We start from the raw sequence: 10,452 nt of genomic DNA on the forward strand, positions 1-10,452 counted from the left end.
ACTATATATACACTTCTGTGTGTGTAGTACTGTACACTATATACACTCCTGTTTGTGTAGTACTGAACACTATATACACTTCTGTGTGTCTCTGTGTAGTACTGTACACTATATATACACTCCTGTTTGTGTAGTACTGAACACTATATACACTTCTGTGTGTCTCTGTGTAGTACTGTACACTATATATACACTTCTGTGTGTCTCTGTATAGTACTGTACACTATATATACACTTCTGTGTGTCTCTGTGTAGTACTGTACACTATATACACACTCCTGTGTGTGTAGTACTGTACACTATATATACACTTCTGTGTGTCTCTGTGTAGTACTGTACACTATATATACACTCCTGTGTGTGTAGTACTGTACACTATATATACACTTCTGTGTGTCTCTGTGTAGTACTGTACACTATATATACACTTCTGTGTGTGTAGTACTGTACACTATATATACACTTCTGTGTGTCTCTGTGTAGTACTGTACACTATATATACACTTCTGTGTGTGTAGTACTGTACACTATATATACACTTCTGTGTGTGTAGTACTGTACACTATATATACACTTCTGCGTGTGTAGTACTGTACACTATATATACACTTCTGTGTGTGTAGTACTGTACACTATATATACACTCCTGTGTGTGTAGTACTGTACACTATATATACACTTCTGTGTGTGTAGTACTGTACACTATATATACACTTCTGTGTGTGTAGTACTGTACACTATATATACACTTCTGTGTGTGTAGTACTGTACACTATATATACACTTGTGTGTGTAGTACTGTACACTATATACACTTCTGTGTGTCTCTGTGTAGTACTGTACACTATATATACACTTCTGTGTGTCTCTGTGTAGTACTGTACACTATATATACACTTCTGTGTGTCTCTGTGTTGTACTGTACACTATATATACACTCCTGTGTGTGTAGTACTGTACACTATATATACACTTGTGTGTGTAGTACTGTACACTATATATACACTTCTGTGTGTCTCTGTGTAGTACTGTACACTATATATACACTTCTGTGTGTCTCTGTGTAGTACTGTACACTATATATACACTCCTGTGTGTGTAGTACTGTACACTATATATACAATTCTGTGTGTGTAGTACTGTACACTATATATACACTCCTGTGTGTCTTTCTGTAGTACTGTACACTATACACACTCCTGTGTGTCTCTGTGTAGTCATGTACACTATATATACACTCCTGTTTGTGTAGTACTGAACACTATATACACTTCTGTGTGTCTCTGTGTAGTACTGTACACTATATATACACTCCTGTTTGTGTAGTACTGTACACTATATACACTTCTGTGTGTGTAGTACTGTACACTATATATACACTTCTGTGTGTCTCTGTGTAGTACTGTACACTATATACACTTGTGTGTGTAGTACTGTACACTATATACACTTCTGTGTGTGTAGTACTGTACACTATATATACACTTCTGTGTGTGTAGTACTGTACACTATATATACACTCCTGTTTGTGTAGTACTGAACACTATATACACTTCTGTGTGTCTCTGTGTAGTACTGTACACTATATATACACTTCTGTGTGTGTAGTACTGTACACTATATATACACTCCTGTTTGTGTAGTACTGAACACTATATACACTTCTGTGTGTCTCTGTGTAGTACTGTACACTATATATACACTTCTGTGTGTCTCTGTGTTGTACTGTACACTATATATACACTCCTGTGTGTGTAGTACTGTACACTATATATACACTTGTGTGTGTAGTACTGTACACTATATATACACTCCTGTGTGTGTAGTACTGTACACTATATATACAATTCTGTGTGTCTCTGTGTAGTACTGTACACTATATATACACTCCTGTGTGTGTAGTACTGTACACTATATATACACTTGTGTGTGTAGTACTGTACACTATATATACACTCCTGTGTGTGTAGTACTGTACACTATATATACAATTCTGTGTGTCTCTGTGTAGTACTGTACACTATATATACACTCCTGTGTGTGTAGTACTGTACACTATATATACACTTGTGTGTGTAGTACTGTACACTATATATACACTCCTGTGTGTGTAGTACTGTACACTATATATACAATTCTGTGTGTCTCTGTGTAGTACTGTACACTATATATACACTCCTGTGTGTGTAGTACTGTACACTATATATACACTTGTGTGTGTAGTACTGTACACTATATATACACTCCTGTGTGTGTAGTACTGTACACTATATATACAATTCTGTGTGTCTCTGTGTAGTACTGTACACTATATATACACTCCTGTGTGTGTAGTACTGTACACTATATATACAATTCTGTGTGTGTAGTACTGTACACTATATATACACTCCTGTGTGTCTTTCTGTAGTACTGTACACTATACACACTCCTGTGTGTCTCTGTGTAGTCATGTACACTATATATACACTCCTGTTTGTGTAGTACTGAACACTATATACACTTCTGTGTGTCTCTGTGTAGTACTGTACACTATATATACACTCCTGTTTGTGTAGTACTGTACACTATATACACTTCTGTGTGTGTAGTACTGTACACTATATATACACTTCTGTGTGTCTCTGTGTAGTACTGTACACTATATACACTTGTGTGTGTAGTACTGTACACTATATACACTTCTGTGTGTGTAGTACTGTACACTATATATACACTTCTGTGTGTGTAGTACTGTACACTATATATACACTCCTGTTTGTGTAGTACTGAACACTATATACACTTCTGTGTGTCTCTGTGTAGTACTGTACACTATATATACACTTCTGTGTGTCTCTGTGTTGTACTGTACACTATATATACACTCCTGTGTGTGTAGTACTGTACACTATATATACACTTGTGTGTGTAGTACTGTACACTATAGATACACTCCTGTGTGTGTAGTACTGTACACTATATATACAATTCTGTGTGTCTCTGTGTAGTACTGTACACTATATATACACTCCTGTGTGTGTAGTACTGTACACTATATATACACTTGTGTGTGTAGTACTGTACACTATATATACACTCCTGTGTGTGTAGTACTGTACACTATATATACAATTCTGTGTGTCTCTGTGTAGTACTGTACACTATATATACACTCCTGTGTGTGTAGTACTGTACACTATATATACACTTGTGTGTGTAGTACTGTACACTATATATACACTCCTGTGTGTGTAGTACTGTACACTATATATACAATTCTGTGTGTCTCTGTGTAGTACTGTACACTATATATACACTCCTGTGTGTGTAGTACTGTACAATATATATACACTTGTGTGTGTAGTACTGTACACTATATATACACTTCTGTGTGTCTCTGTGTAGTACTGTACACTATATATACACTTCTGTGTGTCTCTGTGTAGTACTGTACACTATATATACACTCCTGTGTGTGTAGTACTGTACACTATATATACAATTCTGTGTGTGTAGTACTGTACACTATATATACACTCCTGTGTGTCTTTCTGTAGTACTGTACACTATACACACTCCTGTGTGTCTCTGTGTAGTCATGTACACTATATATACACTCCTGTTTGTGTAGTACTGAACACTATATACACTTCTGTGTGTCTCTGTGTAGTACTGTACACTATATATACACTCCTGTTTGTGTAGTACTGTACACTATATACACTTCTGTGTGTGTAGTACTGTACACTATATATACACTTCTGTGTGTCTCTGTGTAGTACTGTACACTATATACACTTGTGTGTGTAGTACTGTACACTATATACACTTCTGTGTGTGTAGTACTGTACACTATATATACACTTCTGTGTGTGTAGTACTGTACACTATATATACACTCCTGTTTGTGTAGTACTGAACACTATATACACTTCTGTGTGTCTCTGTGTAGTACTGTACACTATATATACACTTCTGTGTGTCTCTGTGTTGTACTGTACACTATATATACACTCCTGTGTGTGTAGTACTGTACACTATATATACACTTGTGTGTGTAGTACTGTACACTATATATACACTCCTGTGTGTGTAGTACTGTACACTATATATACAATTCTGTGTGTCTCTGTGTAGTACTGTACACTATATATACACTCCTGTGTGTGTAGTACTGTACACTATATATACACTTGTGTGTGTAGTACTGTACACTATATATACACTCCTGTGTGTGTAGTACTGTACACTATATATACACTTCTGTGTGTGTAGTACTGTACACTATATATACACTCCTGTTTGTGTAGTACTGAACACTATATACACTTCTGTGTGTCTCTGTGTAGTACTGTACACTATATATACACTCCTGTTTGTGTAGTACTGAACACTATATACACTTCTGTGTGTCTCTGTGTAGTACTGTACACTATATATACACTTCTGTGTGTCTCTGTATAGTACTGTACACTATATATACACTTCTGTGTGTCTCTGTGTAGTACTGTACACTATATACACACTCCTGTGTGTGTAGTACTGTACACTATATATACACTTCTGTGTGTCTCTGTGTAGTACTGTACACTATATATACACTCCTGTGTGTGTAGTACTGTACACTATATATACACTTCTGTGTGTCTCTGTGTAGTACTGTACACTATATATACACTTCTGTGTGTGTAGTACTGTACACTATATATACACTTCTGTGTGTCTCTGTGTAGTACTGTACACTATATATACACTTCTGTGTGTGTAGTACTGTACACTATATATACACTTCTGTGTGTGTAGTACTGTACACTATATATACACTTCTGCGTGTGTAGTACTGTACACTATATATACACTTCTGTGTGTGTAGTACTGTACACTATATATACACTCCTGTGTGTGTAGTACTGTACACTATATATACACTTCTGTGTGTGTAGTACTGTACACTATATATACACTTCTGTGTGTGTAGTACTGTACACTATATATACACTTCTGTGTGTGTAGTACTGTACACTATATATACACTTGTGTGTGTAGTACTGTACACTATATACACTTCTGTGTGTCTCTGTGTAGTACTGTACACTATATATACACTTCTGTGTGTCTCTGTGTAGTACTGTACACTATATATACACTTCTGTGTGTCTCTGTGTTGTACTGTACACTATATATACACTCCTGTGTGTGTAGTACTGTACACTATATATACACTTGTGTGTGTAGTACTGTACACTATATATACACTTCTGTGTGTCTCTGTGTAGTACTGTACACTATATATACACTTCTGTGTGTCTCTGTGTAGTACTGTACACTATATATACACTCCTGTGTGTGTAGTACTGTACACTATATATACAATTCTGTGTGTGTAGTACTGTACACTATATATACACTCCTGTGTGTCTTTCTGTAGTACTGTACACTATACACACTCCTGTGTGTCTCTGTGTAGTCATGTACACTATATATACACTCCTGTTTGTGTAGTACTGAACACTATATACACTTCTGTGTGTCTCTGTGTAGTACTGTACACTATATATACACTTCTGTGTGTCTCTGTGTAGTACTGTACACTATATACACTTGTGTGTGTAGTACTGTACACTATATACACTTCTGTGTGTGTAGTACTGTACACTATATATACACTTCTGTGTGTGTAGTACTGTACACTATATATACACTCCTGTTTGTGTAGTACTGAACACTATATACACTTCTGTGTGTCTCTGTGTAGTACTGTACACTATATATACACTTCTGTGTGTGTAGTACTGTACACTATATATACACTCCTGTTTGTGTAGTACTGAACACTATATACACTTCTGTGTGTCTCTGTGTAGTACTGTACACTATATATACACTTCTGTGTGTCTCTGTGTTGTACTGTACACTATATATACACTCCTGTGTGTGTAGTACTGTACACTATATATACACTTGTGTGTGTAGTACTGTACACTATATATACACTCCTGTGTGTGTAGTACTGTACACTATATATACAATTCTGTGTGTCTCTGTGTAGTACTGTACACTATATATACACTCCTGTGTGTGTAGTACTGTACACTATATATACACTTGTGTGTGTAGTACTGTACACTATATATACACTCCTGTGTGTGTAGTACTGTACACTATATATACAATTCTGTGTGTCTCTGTGTAGTACTGTACACTATATATACACTCCTGTGTGTGTAGTACTGTACACTATATATACACTTGTGTGTGTAGTACTGTACACTATATATACACTCCTGTGTGTGTAGTACTGTACACTATATATACAATTCTGTGTGTCTCTGTGTAGTACTGTACACTATATATACACTCCTGTGTGTGTAGTACTGTACACTATATATACACTTGTGTGTGTAGTACTGTACACTATATATACACTCCTGTGTGTGTAGTACTGTACACTATATATACAATTCTGTGTGTCTCTGTGTAGTACTGTACACTATATATACACTCCTGTGTGTGTAGTACTGTACACTATATATACAATTCTGTGTGTGTAGTACTGTACACTATATATACACTCCTGTGTGTCTTTCTGTAGTACTGTACACTATACACACTCCTGTGTGTCTCTGTGTAGTCATGTACACTATATATACACTCCTGTTTGTGTAGTACTGAACACTATATACACTTCTGTGTGTCTCTGTGTAGTACTGTACACTATATATACACTCCTGTTTGTGTAGTACTGTACACTATATACACTTCTGTGTGTGTAGTACTGTACACTATATATACACTTCTGTGTGTCTCTGTGTAGTACTGTACACTATATACACTTGTGTGTGTAGTACTGTACACTATATACACTTCTGTGTGTGTAGTACTGTACACTATATATACACTTCTGTGTGTGTAGTACTGTACACTATATATACACTCCTGTTTGTGTAGTACTGAACACTATATACACTTCTGTGTGTCTCTGTGTAGTACTGTACACTATATATACACTTCTGTGTGTCTCTGTGTTGTACTGTACACTATATATACACTCCTGTGTGTGTAGTACTGTACACTATATATACACTTGTGTGTGTAGTACTGTACACTATAGATACACTCCTGTGTGTGTAGTACTGTACACTATATATACAATTCTGTGTGTCTCTGTGTAGTACTGTACACTATATATACACTCCTGTGTGTGTAGTACTGTACACTATATATACACTTGTGTGTGTAGTACTGTACACTATATATACACTCCTGTGTGTGTAGTACTGTACACTATATATACAATTCTGTGTGTCTCTGTGTAGTACTGTACACTATATATACACTCCTGTGTGTGTAGTACTGTACACTATATATACACTTGTGTGTGTAGTACTGTACACTATATATACACTCCTGTGTGTGTAGTACTGTACACTATATATACAATTCTGTGTGTCTCTGTGTAGTACTGTACACTATATATACACTCCTGTGTGTGTAGTACTGTACACTATATATACACTTGTGTGTGTAGTACTGTACACTATATATACACTTCTGTGTGTCTCTGTGTAGTACTGTACACTATATATACACTTCTGTGTGTCTCTGTGTAGTACTGTACACTATATATACACTCCTGTGTGTGTAGTACTGTACACTATATATACAATTCTGTGTGTGTAGTACTGTACACTATATATACACTCCTGTGTGTCTTTCTGTAGTACTGTACACTATACACACTCCTGTGTGTCTCTGTGTAGTCATGTACACTATATATACACTCCTGTTTGTGTAGTACTGAACACTATATACACTTCTGTGTGTCTCTGTGTAGTACTGTACACTATATATACACTCCTGTTTGTGTAGTACTGTACACTATATACACTTCTGTGTGTGTAGTACTGTACACTATATATACACTTCTGTGTGTCTCTGTGTAGTACTGTACACTATATACACTTGTGTGTGTAGTACTGTACACTATATACACTTCTGTGTGTGTAGTACTGTACACTATATATACACTTCTGTGTGTGTAGTACTGTACACTATATATACACTCCTGTTTGTGTAGTACTGAACACTATATACACTTCTGTGTGTCTCTGTGTAGTACTGTACACTATATATACACTTCTGTGTGTCTCTGTGTTGTACTGTACACTATATATACACTCCTGTGTGTGTAGTACTGTACACTATATATACACTTGTGTGTGTAGTACTGTACACTATATATACACTCCTGTGTGTGTAGTACTGTACACTATATATACAATTCTGTGTGTCTCTGTGTAGTACTGTACACTATATATACACTCCTGTGTGTGTAGTACTGTACACTATATATACACTTGTGTGTGTAGTACTGTACACTATATATACACTCCTGTGTGTGTAGTACTGTACACTATATATACACTTCTGTGTGTGTAGTACTGTACACTATATATACACTCCTGTTTGTGTAGTACTGAACACTATATACACTTCTGTGTGTCTCTGTGTAGTACTGTACACTATATATACACTTCTGTGTGTCTCTGTGTTGTACTGTACACTATATATACACTCCTGTGTGTGTAGTACTGTACACTATATATACACTTGTGTGTGTAGTACTGTACACTATATATACACTCCTGTGTGTGTAGTACTGTACACTATATATACAATTCTGTGTGTGTAGTACTGTACACTATATATACACTCCTGTTTGTGTAGTACTGAACACTATATACACTTCTGTGTGTCTCTGTGTAGTACTGTACACTATATATACACTTCCGTGTGTCTCTGTGTTGTACTGTACACTATATATACACTCCTGTGTGTGTAGTACTGTACACTATATATACACTTGTGTGTGTAGTACTGTACACTATATATACACTCCTGTGTGTGTAGTACTGCACACTATATATACAATTCTGTGTGTCTCTGTGTAGTACTGTACACTATATATACACTCCTGTGTGTGTAGTACTGTACACTATATATACACTTGTGTGTGTAGTACTGTACACTATATATACACTCCTGTGTGTGTAGTACTGTACACTATATATACACTTCTGTGTGTGTAGTACTGTACACTATATATACACTCCTGTTTGTGTAGTACTGAACACTATATACACTTCTGTGTGTCTCTGTGTAGTACTGTACACTATATATACACTTCTGTGTGTCTCTGTGTTGTACTGTACACTATATTTACACTTCTGTGTGTGTAGTACTGTACACTATATATACACTTCTGTGTGTGTAGTACTGTACACTATATATACACTTCTGTGTGTGTAGTACTGTACACTATATATACACTTCTGTGTGTGTAGTACTGTACACTATATATACACTTCTGTGTGTCTCTGTGTTGTACTGTACACTATATTTACACTTCTGTGTGTGTAGTACTGTACACTATATATACACTTCTGTGTGTGTAGTACTGTACACTATATATACACTTCTGTGTGTGTAGTACTGTACACTATATATACACTTCTGTGTGTGTAGTACTGTACACTATATATACACTTGTGTGTGTAGTACTGTACACTATATATACACTTCTGTGTGTCTCTGTGTAGTACTGTACACTATATATACAATTCTGTGTGTCTCTGTGTAGTACTGTACACTATATATACACTTCTGTGTGTCTCTGTGTTGTACTGTACACTATATATACACTCCTGTGTGTGTAGTACTGTACACTATATATACACTTGTGTGTGTAGTACTGTACACTATATATACACTTCTGTGTGTCTCTGTGTAGTACTGTACACTATATATACACTTCTGTGTGTCTCTGTGTAGTACTGTACACTATATATACACTCCTGTGTGTGTAGTACTGTACACTATATATACACTTCTGTGTGTGTAGTACTGTACACTATATATACACTCCTGTGTGTCTTTCTGTAGTACTGTACACTATACACACTCCTGTGTGTCTCTGTGTAGTACTGTACACTATATATACACTCCTGTTTGTGTAGTACTGAACACTATATACACTTCTGTGTGTCTCTGTGTAGTACTGTACACTATATATACACTCCTGTTTGTGTAGTACTGTACACTATATATACACTTGTGTGTGTAGTACTGTACACTATATATACACTTGTGTGTCTCTGTGTAGTACTGTACACTATATATACACTTCTGTGTGTCTCTGTGTAGTACTGTACACTATATATACACTCCTGTTTGTGTAGTACTGTACAATATATATACACTTCTGTGTGTGTAGTACTGTACACTATATATACACTCCTGTGTGTCATTCTGTAGTACTGTACACTATACACACTCCTGTGTGTCTCTGTGTAGTACTGTACACTATATATACACTCCTGTTTGTGTAGTACTGAACACTATATACACTTCTGTGTGTCTCTGTGTAGTACTGTACACTATATATACACTCCTGTTTGTGTAGTACTGTAC

This window comes from Petromyzon marinus (assembly GCF_048934315.1).
Source record: "Petromyzon marinus isolate PM22_M1 ecotype Great Lakes invasive population chromosome 68 unlocalized genomic scaffold, UKy_Petmar_22M1.pri1.0 chr68_unloc.4, whole genome shotgun sequence".
In the NCBI taxonomy this organism is placed as follows: domain Eukaryota; kingdom Metazoa; phylum Chordata; class Hyperoartia; order Petromyzontiformes; family Petromyzontidae; genus Petromyzon; species Petromyzon marinus.